Source organism: Zingiber officinale, chromosome 2B (genome assembly GCF_018446385.1).
Source record: "Zingiber officinale cultivar Zhangliang chromosome 2B, Zo_v1.1, whole genome shotgun sequence".
Taxonomy (NCBI): domain Eukaryota; kingdom Viridiplantae; phylum Streptophyta; class Magnoliopsida; order Zingiberales; family Zingiberaceae; genus Zingiber; species Zingiber officinale.
In genome coordinates this window covers 107,399,194-107,418,814 of record NC_055989.1, presented here as the reverse complement: position 1 = coordinate 107,418,814, position 19,621 = coordinate 107,399,194, and positions in this window count along the sequence as shown.

Below are 19,621 nucleotides of genomic sequence, written 5' to 3'. Positions count from 1 at the left end.
TCCTTCACGTCTTACCTTCTGGAGCTTCCTTCGGCCTTATCCATATTGTCGGATCTTCCTTTGCCAAGAGGCTCCTCACTTTCGGGACTTCATTCATTGCCAAGTCACACTTGAACTTATGTTGCCAAGACTACATGCTTGGACTTACACCGCCAAGACTCATTCTTGGACTTTCCTCCTTTGCCAAGATCACACTTGGACTTTCCTTGTTGTACCTGTATCTTGCACACTCACAATGCATATCAAATACAACAATAAACCTAACTTAAACTTTTGCCCCAACATCAAAACCTAGGGTACTCAGATTGCTTCAACACCTTCCTCTCGGGTCTTATATGGAAACACATGCTCGAAAAATGAGACATTTCTTGATTCTATTATCGAGTTCTTATGTATATCCAGTATTTATGACATACATAAAAAAAATTGATATGCACTGATATTATGTGTTTATCCAATAAATATGCAATCAACAGTCTGGTCTTATCTTAATCCTTTTCGGATCAGACACCAAAACTTTGGCAAGACACCTCCATATTCGTAAATATTTGTAAGACGGTTGTCTTCCATTCTACAACTCATAAGAGCTCTTATCTATTCTTTCGGGACACCTTATTTAAAAGGTAATTAGTTGTTAACATAGCTTCTCCCCACATGAACTTTGGCAATCTAGATATCAATAGAGTATTGATCATCTCCTTTAGAGTTCGATTATTTCGCTCAACAACTCCATTTTGCTAAGGAGTATAAGGAAATGTTACTTCGTATATGATCCTATGTTCAATACACAACTCAATGAGCGGTGATACATATTTACCGTTTCGACCACTTCGAACTACCTTAATCTTTTTATTAAGTTAGTTTTCAACCTTATTCTTATAAAGAGTAAATTTTTCTATAGCTTCATCCTTACTTTTGTGAAGATACACGTAACAATATTTTATATTATCATCTATAAAAGTGATGAAGTATTTATTTCCACCACGTGTTGATGTACCTTTGAGGTCGCACATGTCAGTGTGAATTAGCCTGAGTGTTCGTTGTTGCTCTCAACATATTGAAATGATGACCTTGTCATTTTTGCTTCAACACAAATCTTACACTTTTATTTTGTGTTAAGGTGGAATATAGGTATGTTTTGCATGTTTATTAATCTACATAGCACATCGTAGTTAACATGTCCTAGTCTACCATGCTACAAACATGAAGACTCAAGCATATAAGTGGAAGAGCTTTCATTTTTATTTATCTTAAATCTAATAGTCATTACATTGAGCTTAAACAATCCATCAGATACATAGTCCCTTCCTACAAAGATTTCATTTTTGGGCAGTACAACTCTGTCTGACTCAAAAATAATACTAAAGTTATGCTTGCTTAACAATAATCTGGACACTAGATTATTCCAAATCTCTAGAACATACAACACATTATTAAGGTAAGGTCTTTGCCCGAGGTCATCTTCAGCATCGCTTTTCCTTGGCCTATAATCTCCGAGGTTGCCGAGTTCCCCCACAAACAACTTGTCCCCCCACCTTTGACTTCTTCAAAGTTGTTGAGCAACTCTTTATTATAGCAGGCATGTCTAGTGGCTCCAATATTAATCCACCATTGTCGTGGGTTCGAACCAACTAGATTCGGTTCGGAGACAATAGCACAAAGATCGTCCATTTATGGTCCCTCGTTCAAGTTGGTCTCCTGCATCTTCTTTGATTTTTTACATTTCAAAGATTTGTGACCGACTTGACCATAGTTGAAGCACTTTCCAGAGAATTTCTTAATCCTCCTCTGAGTCCCATCTTGAAAGTCTTGGGGTTCTTATGTTTCAAGTTTTGACCATGCTTGATCACGTTGGCTTTCACAGTAGCCTGAGAGAACAACTTTCTTTCTAAATTCTTGTTGTCTTCTTCGATGCGAAGTCTAACAATGAGTTCCTTCACATTCATCTCCTTCCGCTTGTGCTTCAGGTAGTTCTTAAAATCCTTCTAGCCGAGAGGCAACTCCTTAATGATAGAAACCACTTGGAAGGTTTCACTCAGAACCATCCCTTCTGAGTGGATCTCATGCAAGATCACTTAAAGCTCTTGGACTTAGTTTATCACCGTCTTAGAGTCAATCATCTTGTAGTTCAAGAATCGACCCATGATGAACTTCTTAGCCTCTACATTCTTCATCTTGTATTTCTTAACCAAGAACTCCCACAGCCCCTTATCCGTTCTCTTTGTGCTATATAGCATACATCGACTTGGCAAGGCAATTGAGGATGTAGTTTTGGTAAAGGAACTCAGAGTGAGTTCATGCCTCCACTGTACTGATGGTCTGCATATTAGCATCCTCAATACGCTTAGGAGGGTCCTCGGTCAAAAACCAAACCAAATTGAGTGTGATCAAGTAGAGCATCTTCTACTACCACCTCTTGAAGTTCAATCTAGTGAACTGCTCTGGCCTTTCCCCGTGGTTGATTGGCTTAGTTTCAATTGGGGCGAAAAGGGCCTTCATGTGTTAAGTTTGTTGCATCTCAACACCTTGTTCTATGGCTATCTCAAAAGAACGAAATCTGTTTCAAGATTGTTGAACAATTTATTGCCATAGATTTTGCAAAAAAAAAAAAACTAAATTAAAATTACACAAAATCAATTCTAACTTACCTGTTGAGATGACCTGAGCGGATAATCTCAGGCTGCTAGTGGGGATGATTTTGTCAAGCTTCCAAAGGTCTAAGTTGTAGAGTTAATATGGTGCATAGTAAAATCGGGAATCGATCTCCGAATCAGGAAGGGAATTCGCTGAGTGAGATACCGAGGCATACACTCAACACAGTTTCCTTGAAACAGATTCACTCCACCTTCGACTGTGCTTCGAGGTTCTCTTGGGACATCTGTTTCCCAGGATATAACAATAAAATCACACATGCAACTAAGTGTTGGCGCAGCGGACCGACAAGAGGGGAGGGGTGAATTGCCTGAAACAAAAAAAAATATATCATCCTCGTTCTTTCAACTCTTAAAGTGCAACAATAATAAAAAAAATAAAAGAATAGAGCTAAAGAAGAGACTCAGGGATTGACTTGGTTACAACCTAGGTGATTGTTAATCCAAGGCGGTTGCAAAGCTAAAAAAGAATCTCCTTCTCTGAAGGCGGAGAGACCTTTTACACACAATGAAAGCTTAACGGTTGCTAGGAATTGATTACAAGAGTTGATATTCTATTCCCTAGCTCCATGACTCTTTCTATAGCTCCTAGAAAGTCTATCTTTAAGTTTGAAGGCGCCTCCCAATGGATAGAGGGCGCCTCTAAGGTGGATGCAACGGATAAAGTTTTATCCGTTGCCAAGTGAATGGTTCGAGGGTGCCTCCAAGGCATGGAGGGCGCCTCGGATGGTTTATGGAGGGCGCCTCCAAGGCATTGGAGGCGCCCTCCGCCTGAAGGAAGTGGAGGCGCCCTCAACTCTTTGTTGAGGGCGCCTTCAACAAGGTCTTCCAACTCCTTTTGACCTTCTGAAATTTCGATCGCTTGGGTGATTACGGTCAACCAAAATAGGGCTCATCCAAACCCAATTTTCGGCCTTCTTCTCGAGTAGGCTTCCGCTCCGGCTTCTCGTCCCTCGAACGCCGCGTATGTTCTTCTCGTCCATCGGTGTACTCTTCCGCAGCTCTTTCGTTCCTCGAACGTCACCTAGCCCGTCGGCTCCCTTGCTGTGTCGTCCTTCTCGCCAGCTGCGTCTTCCGCTCGATTTTCTGTGCTCCTAAGCTCCTACACACTTAGACACAGGGATTAAAACAAAATAGGACCTAACCTAACTTGGTTGATCACATCAAAACAATCATGAGGTTCAACACTAAGCACTAGTTGTTCATGGCGAATTGATAATGCACCCAAAATTATCATGAGTAGTTCAGCCGAACGGATGCACGGTTGAGAGAGTTTTTTGGGGAGAACACGGGTGGACAGAGGTTTGTTTCTTGCTCTTTCTCTCGCTCTCTATCTTCTGCTCAAGATCTAAGCTCCTTATATAGGGGTTCAACCTTTAGTCGTAATAAATGACCAATTAATGGTCATTTATTACCATTAATTATTAGCAGTTTAATTATCGACAGTTTCAATTGAATAAATTAATGGTCATTTATTGTCATTAATTGTTGGTAGTTTCAATTTGATTAAATTAATTGAAATTAATCTATCCGTTTTCACCTGAGCAAAAAAAAAACATGGCAAAATATTAGTTTATTCGCTTGGGCAAGTCTTGCCTCGATCGGTTTGGTATTTGACGTGCACAAGTAGTGTTCGTACACGAGTCAACCTTGATTTAGTGCAATCCAGACCTTGGATTTACACCCACCACTGTACACCCACGCATGAGAGAGTTTTTTTTCCATACATATGTTTACAACATCAATACATGTGTCATAATTTAAACCAACAATAAAAGCAAGAGACTTCTAATATAAGACTCAAAACTCATGCACAATAGAGTATCTTCATCTCTATTTCTTTATTCCATTCATATTTCCAACAAAAATATCTTTACTTTCAATATAACATTTACAATTAGTTGCTACCCCATGTAAAAATTAATACAATATTATTATAATATTACAAGAGCAATGAACAGTTTGTATAACTTTTAAAAATAATTCTGATAAATTTAAAATAATTTTAATTAAGTTGATAAAAAATATTTTGGTATAATAATATTTTGTCTATAGAAATTTTGATTAAATAGATAATTACTTTTTCATGTTGTTACAACTACCAAATAATTATTAAGACTATACGTTATAGTGGACGCTACAAGTATGGATGACCCCTACCTAGGGTTGTCCTAAGCTCTAATTCAAAACAAAAAAATAATTATTATCTATGTAAATCTTCTACTTAGTCCACTAAATTCCATAATTTCCCCGCTCAAGGTCCTGTCCATCTAAGTTTAAATCCCTAATTTTAATTTTAAGGTCCTTGGTCATAAAATACTTTACTTGTAAAGGTATTCTCGGAAAAACTGGAGGGTCATGTTGATTTTTTATTAAAAAATATATAATTTTGAGAATTTTTATAATTTAGGATGTTTTAAATTGTTATTTTATGTTTTAATCATCCGAAAAATATATGTTTTACATATTTCACTATTGTTATTAAAATCATTTAATGCGAATGGATTTTATTTTAACTACTTTAATTGGTAGTAAAACCACGTGTAAAACGAGGGGAATCGAAAAGACAAAGAGTCGGTTTTTTGGATGCTACCGCTTTATAAGTTCACTAATTTTTATTTTGACCCCATAATTTAATAGAATTCAATGAACATCATCCTATGATATTTTTGCTGTTGTTATTTATTATTTTATGGAAAAAATAAACTAATATTTTTTATGAACAAAATTTGAATTAAAATTTGGCTTTTGACACGTCACGTCACCTCAATCTTGAGGCAAAGATAGGACGCCACGTTTCATGCCAATCATATAAACAACGAAAACACGTGGCTACTTAAAAATAATTTACGTTGAGCTTGTGATGGATAGAGACGAATCTTTTGCTTTAGTTTCTTGAGCCACAATGTTCTTCCTTTTTTTTAGGGCAAGCAAAAGATTTCCATTGGCAATTTGCTATTTGGTAACATAACAAGGAGACAAAAATCAATATGACACCTCCTTGTGGACGTCTCATTTAAAAACAATAATAATTAAAAGAACATTCCATTTTTTATTTTTAAATTTATTATATTAAATATATTTTACATAAAATTATTCGGATTTTATTAATACTTCAACTTTTAATCTATCCAAACTACTTTGATACTATTGGAACAATTACGACTATAATTATTATAAGTGTAGAAGTTATAGACTCAATTGCATGAGACTAAAGGCATGGAACACGCAAAACTGTGAACTTGGTAGGTAAAGTGTAGCGATTCATCGTTGATTAAGAAGCTTTTACACATAAAAAACTGAGAAACTGAGCATAAAGGGATCAACAATATATAGCAGCATCCAACAAACTTAATTACAATCTGGTTCACCTAAGCATGCAAAGGGGTTGATAGAGTTTATGAGTATTGGGTGGTCCGATCCTTACTGTGTGGAAATCATGTATAGCCTAGTCATGCCTTGTGCTGATAGCTCATGGGTGGCAGGCCATCAGAGACCACTTGTCGTTTATAAAAGATAAACCACCCTGTTGTGCCCGTAGAGGTGGCACATCATGACTCATCACAAGTTTAGTATAGAAGCTGATGAAAGGTGATTCGCTTGGCCGCTCGTGTAAGCACCATTCTCAGTTCATTTCTAAGTTACTATGAAAAGAATACATAGAAAAGGATATAGACATTCAGTTATTAATTAAGATTTAACCTCTAGATTTTATAATAATAATATTATCATGAGCTAACTAACTATTTATCTTGAGGGGACACAAATTTATTATAGAGAAAGATCAAAACGTGACTTCACATGCAATGAGAGCTAAATGACTATCTATAAGTCTCAGGATAGAATTGATGAGTTGATTAGTACGTGACATAGTTGTTATTATAAGATAAAGATTCGAATTTTGATAAAGTCGGAAAAATAGTCCTCCTCGCACAGATGAACTATAATTTTATGATCTACCTCCTCACATATAATTATAAAGTCAATGGTGTAAAACTGTTGGAATTCTGTCTTTTACTATCATAGATAGTTAGGAATTTTAATGAGGGTGAAACACCTAGTTATGGCATGTATGATTCCTTATATATAGATGGTTAGGAATTTGTTTTTTTTTAAGAGAGGATGAATATAAAGGGTATTTGTTGTTGAGGTTACGAGATTGTAAATATAGTTTTTTATTAAAAGCATTTAAGATAGACCATGAGTTTATAAGAAAAAAAATATTTCTATTAGTATGAGATTTTTTAAGTAGAGCCTAAAAATAAAACTATGAGAGTTTAGACTTGAAGTAAACAATATCATATTATTATAGAGATATCTTAATTCTTTTGGTCCTAACAATGAGCTATAGTCTAATCGAATCATGTGAGTAAAATATTGACCTCGAATAAAGGAAGCTCTCATGTCCGGATCAAGAGGACCAGACACTAAATAGGAAGTCCTAGTAGGTCAGTTGAATCGAAGAACAAGAAGTTCTAATAAGTTGGTTAGACCGAGGGACAAGAAGATCTAGTGGGTCGAGAATCGGACGTCAAACAAATATGCCTTCCGCTTGAGGGGAAACCATAGTGGAAAGATTGTTAGGGTTGCAAGGTTACAAACATAATCTCACATTGAAAATTATGAGATATTTTAGATGTTACAAATATAGTCCCACATTGAAAATTATGAGACCTTTTGGGTAAAGTCTAAAAACAAAATTAGAAGGACTTAAATTTAAAGTGGACAATATCATACCATTTATCTATAAAAAAAATTACAATAACTTATAATAATATATAATTATTATAATATAAAATAATTTAATCAAAAAATAATTACTATGCATTTGACCATTATGACTATAATCATAATTACTATATTAATAAAATAATGATATTTTTCAGATTAAAAAAATATAATAGGTTGTTCTTTTAATATATATTTTGAATGAGATATCCATTTGATGATAACGTGAATAAAGAGCATTTTTTTTTTTTAAAAAAAAAGAGAATATTATTAATATAAAAATGGCATTTTGATTAATTGGTGTTGATTAGAACCTAATTAAGAGGTAAAAACTCCCTTAATAATTTTATTCAATTACTTGAACAATAATATAATATTCATTTATATTCTTCTTTTAATGAGTGGTAGGACCCCAAAACAACCACATTGAGATATAAAAATGATAAAAGCATCCAATTATTTTACCTTTATTACCTTCAAATACCCTCAAATGCTTTAATAATTAAGTGGAATAGATACAACCACAAGCTAAAAAGTGTTTTATTTCCTTTTCAAAAAAGGACTTTTAAAAAAAACTAAATCGCCATACTTTTTGACCAAAAATGTTTAGACAAAAGTCATTTCATTGAAGAAGACAAGTCTATTTGGTATTTAGCACTTTATATTCTATATAAAAGGTAAATATTATATATAATAAAAATAAAGTGTACAATTTACTCATATTTGAATAGATGCTCAAGAACTTGTATACATGCACCTGTATTCTTTTGAAAATAAAATGAACACTCTCAAATATATTCTTGTCATATATAATATATCGGTTGCTTGCTTGTCATACGTAATATATCGTAAATGACATAATAAGGTGTCTAACCTTCGCTATATTGTTGTTTGAAAACTCGTAACATACGTCTATCTATAGACACCACCAATCCTCCTTCATAAATTAATCCACAGTAGAGAACATACAAATAACACACTTGCTAATTTTTCAAACACCTTTATTTTTTTAAAATAATTTGAAACATATAAATTTTGTTAATTGTTTTGAGTTGCATATGGATCGATGGTGTCTCCATCTCCATGTCATTTTCACACGTTTAGGTAGTAGAAGACATAGTTGCCCTAAACATGAATTAAATTTGATAAAATATTAGGAATATTTTCTTTGTTTTTTTCCCTTTGAATTATTGTTTGAATGGCGTATATTCTCAGTTGGGTGGGCATGCAAGATTCCCACACCTTATTGCTAAATTTATTAGTGAGATCTAATAAAATAAAATTTGAACATTTAAAATTATAATTTAATTTTGTTTCAAGAAATTATTTACTTAATTAAGTTCTAGTTGGCCCATAGATTCTTAATTCATAAATAGATACCAATTATTGCTTATTTTTATCGTTAATTTGTTTGATATTTTATCTAGACACGTCATTAATTCAGGTTTTAAGTGAAAAATAAAATAATAATCTCAGTAAATTTCATTGACTATTTCTGAGATGATCGATTCGACCTACGAAAATTTTTCACTGATCATCAGGATAAATCGAGAAGTGCACATGACGATCAACCCAGAAGTCCAGTATTCTTTGATTACGTCCCTTATTTTGAGAATTTTTTTTTATAAATATATCGTAGTTAGAGTTTAAATCATGAATATTTAGTTGATAATTTAAATATCTTAACACTGTATCATGACCCCGACAATTTAGGTTTAAAGTGAGGGCGATGGATGAGTAGCTACTAGCAAAGTTAAGTTAGGCATGAGAAGGAAAAAAACGTTTATTCCACTAGAACAAATGAATTAATTACACGGAACTGCTAATTTATTTATTTATTTATTATTTTTTTTAACTAGCACATGTATCCCGTACTTTAGGCTGACTAATTTTGAAATCATTCCGATTCTGTGAAAATTTCATATCGACTGTTAACGCAAATCTAGAAGTAATTTAAATAATAAGTGATTATGATGGATGAGCAACTGCTAATAAAGGTAGGAAAAATGGATGACTTCTCTTTTTTTTTTTATTTAATTAATATTAAGTATTCTGTCGGGAGACCGACTAATTTTAAAGATAATTAATTCAGCTGGATAGAAATTTTTTATTAATTATCAAGATAAAATTAAAAATGCTTACAGTAGCAGTCCAATAATCTAACCTCTCGTGTTTGTCAGTAAATCTGAAAATACTTATAGCGGAGTCTCAACATTTTAGATTTATCATCCGAGAAAAATATTATACATGGTCGTCCTATCATTAGATAAGGTTGGCCCACTGGAAGTTCATGGGCTAACAATCCATTAATGACCCAATTGCAACCCAATTATTAAGTTTTTTTAAAAAAAAATTAAAAGCTTTTCTTATTAGAAAAACAAATACAAAACGCTCATCCTAAATTTTTTATTCCAAAATATGCTTATTCCACCCGTATCACAGCAGTTAGATAATTGATACATCGAGGTCGGTTGATGGGCTGATTTCTTGAGGGTTTGGACAGATCTTGACGAATTATATCCAACATAGGGTTGTTGTTGATCGGATGTCTCCTTATTGGGTCGGTTCCTAACGGGTTGGTAGTTAGGGTCAGAGTGATCGAGTCACCTTTAGATACAGCAACGAGAGAACCAAGGGTTATCTGCTACCCACCAGGGCGGAAAAGGATGGCAACACAAGGTACATCTGGCTATGAGCAATCAGATGAGATCCTCTGTCCGAAAAATATTGTGTCCCCGTGTCTCAGTGTCAATCGGACAGTTATGATATTTTTATGATATAGACTGCATCCTTGAGATATGATTTAGTTCATCCGATCAACGTTAGGATACGGAGACACGATATTTTCAAGACAGAAGACTTCATCTGACGGGAAACGAGGACCATCTAAAACTGAATCTAGAAATTTTTCCTATAATTAAAGTCACCGAACAGAGTGATCCTGCACCTAGATTCTCTGGGATGGCTTGTCGGTAAGCTGGCTCATGTATTGACCACTGTTGCTGAGAAGATAAGGGATCATCGTCACTAGAAATATTTGCAAACAAAAGCATCGGGAGGTGCCCGAAGTTTACATTCCGACGCTCAAATTAAAAGTCATAGTAAAAAAAAAAAAAGATTTAAGAATAATAGAGAGTTATGAACCTCCTTTTTTTCTATTCGGTATATCATTTTATATCCTTTTTGATTAACTACCATTTTCCTTTACTTAATAGTATTAATTGGTGTCAGAGGACCGAGATATAATAAATGTATCTTTGATTGACGGAATCTAGGATTAACATGGCCTTTTGTTGACTATCATTTGACTTGTCTTGTATAAGTGGGAGCCTTTGATAAATTTCCGTATTGATCCCGTTCGAAGGTTGAGTCAGACGGAGGCTGGTCGCGATGGCCTGGTTATTGGCGGAAAGTCGCAGGTGATCCGGCTCCCACGGGTGGCTGACGCTGCTACAGGCTCCTGCGCACACTCAGACAATCTCTCCTTCCACGTTAGAGACCGAAACCCAGGGAAAAAGTCCCCGGATCAGGCCCTCCGACGCTTAAGTCAGGTCCTTTTTCCCCAGAAAGAATAGAGAGAAAAGAGAAAAAACTGCTGAAAGTGAAAAGTTGTGGAAAAAGTGACGAGGGAGTGTGTGCGCGTACCTGCGTACGAGGGATCTCCCCCCTTTTTATGCGTCCTCCCCTCCTAGAACCTGCCACCCTGTCAGAAAACGTTAGATGCCGGGCTTTGTCATGTAGTGCTGGACACCTGTCTTGCTTCTATTGGTTGTGAAAGCATCTTCTTGTTTAGGAACCTCCGCCTTTACACATAGATTTTGTCTTATAGTGAGGGACACCTGTCAGGTCGCTATTGGTCATGAGAGCATCTTCTCCCTTGGAAACCTCCGCCTTCACGTGTCTCACTGGTATGTAATGATTAACCTTGACGGACAATTGTGATCCTTCCACTCCTGCACAGCTTGGCTCATCCTATTCATCGCGGTCGGCATCTGCCTCGCACGCCTCGACCAGCTCTCGCTTGTTAGTCGGGCTGACCTTGCACAGCCCTATGACTTGTGGCTTGCCCTTCCGGATCTCCGAGTAGCAGACCCGCAGACAGGGCCGTCTCTACATAGCCCTGTTGCGTACAACCTTTGATTTGTGGCTTGCACTTCCGAGCCCTCGAGTCGCAGACTTGCAGACCGAGCCGTTTCTACACAGCTATGTCGATCCTGACCCGTATCCTGCGCTTTGTACTTCCTGGCTCTCAACCGCAGGCCTATAGATCGGGCTGCTTCTGATCAGTTCTGCCGCTTCCGACCCATGGCCTATACTTCCAGTCCTTTGGATCGCCGGCCTGTAGCTCGGGCCATCTCTAAACAGCTCTGCCGATTCCGACCCGTGACTGGTGTTCCACCTGCCGTCTTCCCTCGTCTTTCAACTGTTTTACCCTCTTGAACAACCAGCCTGCCTGACCTCTGACTACCCCACGTGCTTGCCTTTGACCGCCCCGTCAGCTTGACCATTGACTGCCGCGTCATCTTGACTATTGACCGCCACGTCCTCTTGACTTTTGACCGCTACATGGCCTTGACCCTTCTCACCCTTTCCCCTTGGGCCCCTTCATTGTCAACCGTATCACGTGATCCGGCGGTTAGAACCGAGGACCCCTATTTTGAGGGGTCAACGCCCCGCGGAAGTCAAAGGGCCAGGTGGCCGACCGGAGAGCACAGGCCGGCCGACAGAGGAATATCTGACGGTAAGAGGCGCCCCGGCGGGAGTCGGGGTTCCGACGCTCAGTGGAACAGTAGCAAGGAGCCGAGCGGAAGGCCTAAGAGAAGGTGATATACTGTTAACAGTCCTTACATAGCACCCTACCGAAATTCTCCCCAGCGTATCGAAGTAAATGGCAGTCCGGACGGGAGGGGAGTTCCGTCCGGCCAGGGCGTGAGATGAGGTCCGTCCGGCCGGCGCGTGAACTCCCCGTCCAGCCGGACGGACGGACGTCCCGACCTGTGGTGGGTAGAGATAGACAAGAACACCTTCTGACAGCCGTCAAGTCCTATGGCTAGGCCATACTCCAAGTCTGACAACGGACTGTAGCAGTATGGCGTCAGGTAAGCTTTCTGACAGACACATACCGAGGTATGGGTTGCGGACATGTATGCACCTCGGTGGACGTGCAGGAGCTCTTTCACCGCTCTATATAAAGAGTCGCATACTTCGCCGGAGGTACGTGTTCAACACCTCTGGAGCCACTTTCTTCACTGTTTGTTTACCTGACTTGAGCGTCGGAGGGTCACCGCCGGGAACCCCTTCCCGGCCGGACTTCTGTGCAGGTTCGCCCGAGGTTCGTGCAACCAGTCGAAGATCCACGTCAGCAGCCGGGAGCGCCACGTGCCCAGCGTCCGTTGATTCAGCATTCGGACAGGATCAACTTGGCGCCGTCTGTGGGAACGCTCCTGCATCCGAACGGAAACAATGGACGAGGCTGGACGACAACACACAGTGACGCTTTCGACGGAGGAACTCGACGCTCTGGTCGAATTGAGGGCCGCCAAGCTTGTGGAGCAAAAACAGAAAGCCACAGCCGAGCGGTCGGAACAGCAAGCAACGTCAGCGTCTGGTGGTCGAGCGGAAGCACAACCGGCTACCGTTGCATTTCATCTAGCCCTATTCCGCACCCCCGAAGCCGTAGCAACTCATAGAGATCGGGGATCTTCTTCGGATGAAATGCCTAGACGAGATGACAGGAAAAGAAAAGCCCCCGCACGAACTCATCGCCCGAGCGGATTAATCGTCAATTTTCAGAGGCTATTCTACGAGACCCTCTGCCCAAGCACTACGTACCTCCGACGATCGGCGAGTACAATGGGACAACCGACCCGGATGATCATCTGGGCAAGTTTGATAACACGACAACCCTGCATCAATACACAAATGGAGTGAAGTGTCGGGTTTTTCTTACCACTCTCTCAGGATCGGCTCAACGGTGGTTTCGGAGACTGCCGGACGGATCCATCACCAGCTTCAAAGACTTCCGAACGGCCTTCCTTCACCACTTCGCCAGCAGTCGGCGCTACCAGAAAACTAGCGTTAGTCTGTTTGCCATCAAACAGGAAGCCCGCGAATCGCTCCGAGCTTACATCCAGCGGTTCAACAAAGTGGCCATGGATATTCCAACGGCCACCTCGGAGACCATGATGAATGCCTTCACACAAGGCCTCGTGGACGGGGATTTCTTCCGATCGCTCATTCGGAAGCCGCCCCGAGACTACGATCACATGCTACACCGGGCCAACGAATACATCAACGTGGAGGAAGCGCAAGCGGCCCGGAAAAAAGAAATTCTAGCCGAGCGGGCTCCCCCTGTCGAACGGAAGCCGCACGCTGTTCATCAGCCACCCAGAGGACCACGGGCCGAAACAATTCGTGCTCATCCAAGACCTCATGTTCAAGAAGTAGCAGCCGAGCGGCCAAGGACAAGGAAGAGATGGACTCCAATGTTCTGCTCCTTTCACCGGACGGACACACATAACACCAGGGATTGTCGGAGCCTTCCACTAATCGCCCACCCCGCTCCTAGAGGTGGCGGTCGTCGGTCGCCATCAGCCGACAGACGACAGAAGCCTCGTGAAGCCGAGCAGAAGGTAGCTGACAGGAGACAACGACAGACTCCCGAGCGGCATCGCTCTCCGAGGCAGGAGAATCTCCGGATGTCAAGGGAACGCCCCCGATCGTCCGCTCGGGAAGAAGAAAATAGAAGCAATGCTTCCCGGGGCGAGATCAACATCATAGCAGGCGGGCCGACCGGAGGTGACTCTAACCGAGCAAGGAAGGCGAGCGTCCGGCAGCTCCAAATCCATGCAGTCGGCTGCAGCCAAGAGCGAGCGAGCGGACTTGAAATCAGTTTCGGACCTTCGGACTTGGAATGAGTTGAAGTACCACACGACAACGCTCTCCTCATCAAAGCGGTAATAGCCAATTACACTATTCACCGCGTATTTGTTGACACAGGAAGCTCAGTCAACATCATATTCAAGAAGGCGTTCGATCAGCTACAAATTGATCAAGCCGAGCTGCTACCCATGACAACCCCCCTATATGGGTTTACGGGTAACGAAGTTCAGCCGGTCGGACAGATCCTGCTGGCTATCTCGTTGGGAGAAGAGCCGCTCAGGAGGACGAGGACAGCAAACTTCGTGGTGGTCGATTCTCCTTCGTCCTACAACGTCATTTTGGGACGACTGGCGCTCAGCGAGTTCAGAGCAGCCGTTTCCACCTTCTATCAGAAGATCAAGTTCCCCGTGGAGGATAAAGTGGGTGAAGTACGAGGAGATCAACTCGCGGCTCGGCGATGCTACGTCGAGATGATCCGAGCAGAAGCCAACTCCGCTCGGAAGGCACCCCGGATCGAGGTAAACGCCATAACTGAAAAACCACCCTCTTTAATTTATGAAGAAAAGGAGGAAGTGCAGATTCATCCAACCTGATCGGAGGCCACTACCTTTATTGCGTCCGATCTGGAGGCCAACCAGAAGGAGGAAGTGATCAAATGCCTCCAAAGAAACCATGATGTCTGTCTGGTCGACCCATGAGCTGCCCGGAATTTCACCAAGTGTAGCGCAGCATGAGCTCCACGTCCGGCCGGACGCTCGGCCAGTGAAGCAGAGAAAAAGAGATTTCAACACCGAGCAGAATGCCATCATCCGGGCGGAAGTTGAGAAGCTTCTGGAAGCCGGCCATATATGCGAGGTGCAGTTCCCGAGCTGGTTAGCTAACGTAGTATTAGTCTCCAAGCCGGGCAACAGGTGGGGAGTATGCATAGATTTTCAGGATCTCAACAAAGCTTGCCCGAAGGACTTTTATCCTCTGCCCCGGATAGATCAGCTGGTGGACTCTACGGCCGGCTGCGAATTAATATGTATGCTTGACGCTTACCAAGGATATCATCAAGTGCCGCTCTCCAGATCAAGATCGACGGCCGACGGCACCTATTGCTATAATGTGATGCCGTTCGGATTGAAGAAATGCGGGGGCCACATATCAGCGCTTGATGAAAAAAGTATTCAGAGAGCAGAGCGGGCGAAATCTGGAAGTGTACGTGGATGACATTCTCATCAAGTCCGTCCGAGCGGCTGATCTCTTCAAGGACATGGAAGAAACTTTCCGAACGCTACACAAATAGGGAGTCAAGCTAAATCCTCAGAAGTGCCTGTTCGGAGCAAAAGGAGGGCGTTTCTTGGGGTACATAGTGACCGAGCGGGGTATTGAAGCAAATCCCAGCAAAGTAAAATCCTTACAAGACATGCCGCCCCCGAGAAATCTGAGGGAAGTGCAGCGTTTGACCAGTCGGATAACTGCTTTGTCCAGATTTATATCCAAAACCGCCGACCGGAGCCTGCCTTTCTTCAAGATCTTGTGCAAGGCCACTAAATTTCACAGGGATGAAGAATGTGATCGGGCGTTCGAAGATTTGAAGACATATCTGAATTCCCTCCCGGTATTAGCCAAGCCGGCTGTAGGTGAGCCACTTTGAAGACATATCTAAATATCGAGAGACGAGCCGGCGTCTATAAACGTCCGAGCGGAAGACCGTATAGCTCAGACGTTCAATATCGAGAGACGAGCCGGCGTCTATAAACGTCCGAGCGGAAGACCGTCGAGCTCCGACGTTAAATATCGAGAGACGAGCCGGCGTCTATAAACGTCCGAGCGGAAGACCGTCGAGCTCCGATGTTAAATATCGAGAGACGAGCCGGCGTCTATAAACGTCTGAGCGGATAGCCATCCACGTGATACATTCAGGCAGTAAGAGCCGACCGACGACAAAGCCTGTTCTTTAAGGCCAACATACGGCCGAATCGAGAGACGAGCGGCGTCTATAAACATCCGAACGGAAGGCCGTCGAGCTCCGGCGTTAAATATCGAGAGACGAGCCGGCGTCTATAAACGCGCCGAGCGGAAGACCGCCGAGCTCGACGTTAAATATCGAGACGAGCCGGCGTCTATAAACGCGTCCGGCGGAAGACCGCCGAGCTCCGGCGTTAAATATCGAGAGAGGAGCCGGCGATAAACGCCCGAGCGGAAGACCGCCGAGCTCCGGCGTTAAATATCGAGGACGAGCCGGCGTCTATAAACGTCCAGCGGAAGACCGCCGAGCTCCGGCGTTAAATATCGAGGGACGAGCGGGCGTCTATAAACGTCCGGCGGAAGGCCGTCGAGCTCCGACGCTTAAATATCGAGACGAGCGGCGTCTATAAACGTCCGGCGGAAGACCGCCGAGCTCCGACGCGTTAAATATCGAGACGAGCCGGCGTCTATAAGCGTCCGGCGGAAGACCGTCGAGCTCGGCGTTAAATATCGAGACGAGCGGCGTCTATAAGCGTCCGAAGCGGAAGACCGCCGAGCTCCGGCGTTAAATATCGAGACGAGCCGCGTCTATAAACGCCGGCGGAAGGCCGCGAGCTCCGGCAAATATCGAGACGAGCCGGCCTCTATAAACGTCCGAGCGGAAGACCGTCGAGCTCCGACGTTAAATATTGAGAGACGAGCCGGCGTCTATAAACGTCCGAGCGGAAGACCGTCGAGCTCCGAAGTTAAATATCGAGAGACGAGCCGGCGTCTATAAACGTCCGAGCGGAAGACCGTAGAGCTCCGACGTTAAATATCGAGAGACGAGCCGGCGTCTATAAACATCCGAGCGGAAGGCCGTCGAGCTCCGACGTTAAATATTGAGAGACGAGCCGGCGTCTATAAACGTCCGAGCGGAAGACCGTTGAGCTCCGACGTTAAATATCGAGAGACGAGCCGACGTCTATAAACGTGAGACGAGCCGGCGTCTATAAACGTCTGAGCGGGAGAGCCATCCATGTAATATATTCCGGCGGTAAGAAGCCGATCGACGACAAAGCTCATTCTTTAAGACCCTTGAGTAGCCGAGCGGCTCGCATAGCAAAATCTATGGAAAACCCCTTTGAGGTAAGGCGCAAAGCAAAAGATGGTTAATTAGAATTAAAAATGCGAGCAAGTGAACGAGTGATGTTCGCGCGCCGAGCGGCTGCTTAATTGCGCGGCGAAAGACGTTATTGAAGGGAGGCGGCTTGGGTCCACGTTAGAGCGTGAAGCCGAGCAGAGGAGTTTTAAAGAACACTTCACACATGACGAAAGAAAAATTTCTTGCCAAAACAAAAGTTAAAGGAAAGGAAAAGATTATCTATTAAGCACAGGGCTAACCAAAAAAGTTACAGCAAAAATAAAGTTTGGCCGAACGGCGGGGATACAAAAAAGTTCATAAGAAACACTCCTCATGCGTCGAAATCGAAAAGAGCGTCAGGGATGGCGCCCATCACGGTCGCGAGGTCCTTGGGAGGGATGGTCAGCTCGGCGGGCAGGTGGCCTTTGGCCTTTAAGTGATCCACGGCCGCTTTGATCACCTCTTCAAAGGTGAGGTAGATCTTGTCAGTAAATTTCTCCCCAAAGGCATCCGAGCGGACGAATGCCTTCCTCACCTCGTCGGAGCGAGCCGACTCCCCCTCTTGATACTCTTTGAGCGCGGCGTGGGCGGTGTCGCTGGCAGTTTGGAGATCCTTCAAATCTCCATCAAATCTTTGAAGATCGGCCGAACGGCTCTCCTTCTCGGTGGCCAGAAGAGCATCCAGATCCTTGATGCGTTGCTCCAGCCCTCTGATCTCCACCTTCATTCGGTCCATGTCATCGATGGCCTGGCGTTTCCGGGTGGTCGCCGTCTTGATATCCTTATCTCGTTGTTTGACCATCGCTTCGAGCTGAACGACCTTGCTCGCTAGATCGGAAGCTCGTTTCCGTTCGGCTTCCAGTAATTTTTTGGCCTTTTCCAGAGCGGCCGTCGACTGTTGGCTGTCTCCCGCGGCCTTGAGTTTTTTCAATTCATCCTCCAGCTCGGCCAACCGATTGCTAACGGCAATCTGCTCCACCCAGTTCTACGAGCAAAAGTGAACAGGTTAAAAAACTTAATTCAAATACACGAACAAAGAAAAAGAGCATACCCCGATGGCCTGTTGAAGGTTGTTGTCGCCGAGCTGCCCGGGAGTCATCGCTTTTATTCGGCGCCGAGCGTCCTCCCAAACTTGTGCGAGAGGGCCCGTCAAGGTGATCTGCTGCTCGGGGACCACTGGCCGATCAGCAGCAGCCATGTATTCTTCTGAGGGGAGGCGCAGGACAGTTTTTATTAAATTCAGGCCGCTCGGCTCGCCCTGAGAAACATCGGCACTACCGGATGGTCCACCGGTGGACAAGGAAGGAAGCTCGCCCAAACGCCTGATACGGCGTAGAGTTCTTGAAGGGCTGGACGACGGCACCTCCGAGATTTCCCTCGGAGAGCCATGTGGGGTCGGGGTACTCTCTAGGGAAATCGTCCCGGACAACACCGGAGCATCCGCGCCCCGCTCGGGCTGTGGCTCATCAAGCGCAGTTGAGACAGACGAGGATTCCGGTCGTCGGTGCTTCCGAGTGACTAGCGGAACATCATCGACCGAACGGCCCTCCACCTCGGCTTGGGTAGAAGGTTCTGGGCCGCCCGCTGTCTCGTCATGAGAGGTAGTAGCGGCTAAGGCTTCAGTGGCATCCTGAGTCCCCTCGCCTAATCCGCCGGTCGGATCGGCTGGATCAAGGCCCCGCTCGGCGACCTCCTTGTTCTTCACCGCCTCAATCTGAGCGGCTTTCAATTTGAGCTTCTCGGTCGCCTTTGCACGCCACATGACTTCAGCTGCAAAAAAAAAGAATAAATCAGTTAAACAAAAGAAAAGGGGGAGATAAGAATCACTTACTCATGCTACAAGGCAGACCGGCTCGGATGGGGGACAAGCCAAATATATACATTACTCCAGGGAGGAGCAACTTGTCAATATTGTAACGTTGGCCGACCAGCTGGTTGGCCGCATGAAGATACGCCGGATGACTCTTGAATTTGCCAAGACCCGGCTGATGCGGCACTGCCGTTTGCCACTTGGTTCGGAAAGCCGGTCGTTCGGGGAGACGCATGAAAAAGAAATGCTCCTTCCAATGCTTATTGGAGCTCGGCATGTTGATAAATTGTATGAAGCCCGACCTAGATTGAAATATGAAGGTCCCTCATTCGGATTGTTTTGGGTAGAAGAAATAGTGGAAAATTTGGGGGTCCAAGGGGATATCATTCAACTTGAAGAGGACTATCACTCCGCTCAGCAACCTAATGGAGTTCGGGACTAATTGTCCGAGCGGGAGGCGAAAGTGGTTGCATA